Source organism: Etheostoma spectabile, chromosome 22, assembly GCF_008692095.1.
Source record: "Etheostoma spectabile isolate EspeVRDwgs_2016 chromosome 22, UIUC_Espe_1.0, whole genome shotgun sequence".
Taxonomy (NCBI): Eukaryota; Metazoa; Chordata; class Actinopteri; order Perciformes; family Percidae; genus Etheostoma; species Etheostoma spectabile.
In genome coordinates this window covers 20274346-20277560 of record NC_045754.1, presented here as the reverse complement: position 1 = coordinate 20277560, position 3215 = coordinate 20274346, and the positions used below count along the sequence as shown (strand labels likewise).

General features: G+C 44.0%; 1 protein-coding gene across 1 annotated transcript in view; it reads left to right on the top strand.

Moving 5' to 3' along the window:
* Window positions 1-3215, top strand: part of adarb2 (adenosine deaminase RNA specific B2 (inactive)) — a 292008-nt gene that overhangs the window by 53705 nt on the left and 235088 nt on the right. The window lies entirely within an intron of this gene.

Below are 3215 nucleotides of genomic sequence, written 5' to 3'. Positions count from 1 at the left end.
CTGTAGACATGGTCCTTACTTATATGTTATACTGTCCAACCAGCTCCGCCTAAAACCCAGCGTTGGAACGTCAGAGGGTACGGCCGCTCTCGCAATACGTCTAGAATAGCAAAACATCAAAAATCGTAATATAAATCGCATTGTGCCACGAAAGAATCAAATCGGGACCGAAGCACGTCGATACATTCCCACAAATATATGTAGGCATATTTATTTTGCAGAAACATCCCATGGCACCGCTGTACCGTCAATGAAGTCTTTGTCATGACCCGTTTCACCTCTCTTCCTTCATCCCCCCCCCCATCTCTCTTTCCGGCGGGCAGGTATCCCTGCAGTCCATCTAGGCCGATCCCCCTCTACACATCATTCATCACTGTAAACATTGCTCCCAGCGCAAATATGTTTATTGTTGTCATTCACTCATAGGCCATTTATTTAATGTGTTTTCCCGCGCTCTGCTCTCCCTCTCTTCGTCTCTCTTCATTGTGAGGGGTGAGAATGTATTGTGAGGACATCAAACTTGTATTTAATGATAATGGACTGATGTGCGGGTGAATGGAGGTAGATTGGAACCGAACGGCGTGCTGGGAAAATCAGATCCCAACATCTCCAAGGTACAAACATAATAGGAAGTCAAAAAGAATGCCTTCGCGCCTCAGCTGTTGTGAATTCGCCTTTTGTCAGTCAGGGCCCGGCCATCCTTGCCATTGTTCCGCTTTTTAGAGAAGGAATTGGATTTTTTTTTTTTTCTTCTTCTTTTCTGTGGTTTTTCTCCCCGTGTCGGCGGCTGACTTCCCTCGCTCACCGATGGGCAGACTTAATTAGGACATTTCTGAGTGATTTATTCACAAAAGGACACTGGCTGCACCTCTGACCAATTCATTTTGAATAGAAAAGGACAATGCCTTCCAGAAATTGCTAATGGCATGGCACGGGAAAAATAGGCAATCAAGGCGCCGGGCAGTGATTTATCAGAATGAACTCGGCTTCAGATGAACTGCAACCTGTTGGTTTGCATCTCATTGTTTTTCCAATATGCTTTCAATTGGCTTCAATGAAGTCTAAGGGTTGTGGGAAACTTACAAATGTGTGAACCGACAAGTCAGACATGTCATTTTCTTCTGTACAGATCATATAATGCACACAGTGAAAGGATTGAGACACTTTTACTCGTTCCCTTAAAATGACACATTGCCCTTTACTTCACCACACTGCAAATACTCCATCGTGCTAACCAAGTTAATGCAAGTTATTATGGCATTTTGCCAAGCCACACACACACACACACACACGCGCGCGCACACACACAGGGAAAAGGTCAGCATTTTAATGGCTTGCTCTCCGTGGTAATCGCCTTTTTGGTTAGCCGTGCAAACTAAATGAAAAGATGTCGGCCCACGTGTGGGGTTAACCTATGCTGCTCCATTTCAATAAGTGACGTGCCATTAGCCTAGCCCTCCGCTGTGAGCTCTGCGAAATCGGGTAATCCACTGACTCACACTGCTGCCCATCAGTGAGCGCTGGGGGAGGAGATTTCCCCGTTAAACTGTCATTTCATCAACATTATCTCAACGTGACTCTCTTCCACCATATGGCTGGAGAGCTCAGACCAAACAAAACAGATCCCCACCCAACCCACAACCAGCCCTCCCTAAGGTCCTCTTATGGTTACAAAAAAAGCAAGAAAATAAAATGAAACCATAAAATAAATAGACACACATTATACAGTACAACTTCTACGAAAACCTGAAGTCTTAAGCCTATCTCAGACAGAGAAGACCGTACTAAACCAGAGGTGTGTTCTCTAAGATTGGTCATCCCACTCTTTTATATCCATTTATTTAGCTTTTATCATCATGCACCCTGGTACAAATGTGCCAAATGTTAATCTTTAGAAACAAAAGAAAGCCATGCTGAGGTTAAAAAAGGAGTGAATGAAAAGGGCCAGTTTAACATCTAAGTGAATACATCAATTTGCTTGCTTGATCCAAACCTTGAATTCAATGTAAGCCCTGCGAGTAGGTTTTATTTAATGATATGTGTTAAATTGCACAGCTGGAAACATGTGGACCGCAGATGCTCGGATGATAATTTGCAGTTTGCATTTCTTCATTCCTTCACTGAAGAGTCTGAAGTGTTGCCAGACAAACAAGGCGAGATTAATTCACCCAATCTGCATTCAAGTCTCAGGACGTGGGTGGTGGGGTGGGGGGGTGTTAACTAATGGGAGTAAATAGACTAAGACGAGTCCTCTGAATGTAGGGAAAGCGCTCCCCTGCTCCCCTCCTGCTGCAGCTCAAACACCCCTGATTGGTTTAAGGATGCACGCTTGCACCGATAATCACCATAAATCCATGTGGAGAATTTCACACACCGTCCACAAGTGTGCCCTTCAGGGAGAGGAGAGGAGAGGAGTGACACAGGGCTCTGTAGTCAATGTTTTTTTTCTTTCCCCACACTAGCCGGCAAGCGTCACGTCCTAATCCTTCCCCCTGGAACCCAGGCAGCGTTAAACTAGCTGGAATGAGTGCCATGCAGGGAGTAAATGGAGGGAGACGAGCGTCCACAATGGCCGTGGAAAGTGGCTGCTCTTGTAAACGGGAGGATTAGAGGGAAAGAAATCCTCCTCTCCTTGTGTAGGCGTGCCCGCAGAGACAAAGCCCAGTGTTTACACTCTTCTTCAGCACCTGTAGTCCTCGCGCTCCAAGTCCACTGTGTGATCATCCGAGTGCAATGGGAGTTAGGAGCTATTCATTCCGTCCCATTCTACTGACCTTATACATCTCAGCAACAAGGAAGTGCTCGCCTCTGTTACTTTGGCTTTTAACTTCCTGTCTACATTGGAAGTGGACATGCAGTGGCTTGAGAAAGTTTACACCCCCATGCTAAAGTTGATTAAAAAGAGCAATAAAAAACATCTTTTTGAAATTTAATTCCAAAGGCCAAGGGAACTTTATCAGGATGCGTAGTATCCTGATCCATGAAATAACTGGCCTTTAAAAATAATAATCGGCCTGCATCTATGGGAATTTAACATAGGGGGGTGTATACTTATGCCCCCTGTATTTCAAGTAAGAATATTATTGTATTTACAATACATTATTCATTCACAAAGAAAATGGGTGTCCTTTAAAAGGTTGGATTTTCCTAAATTTTCTGAATTAAGGCATTAAGGTTTTTTAATTTCCAAAAGATGTTTTTTTATTCCTCTTTTT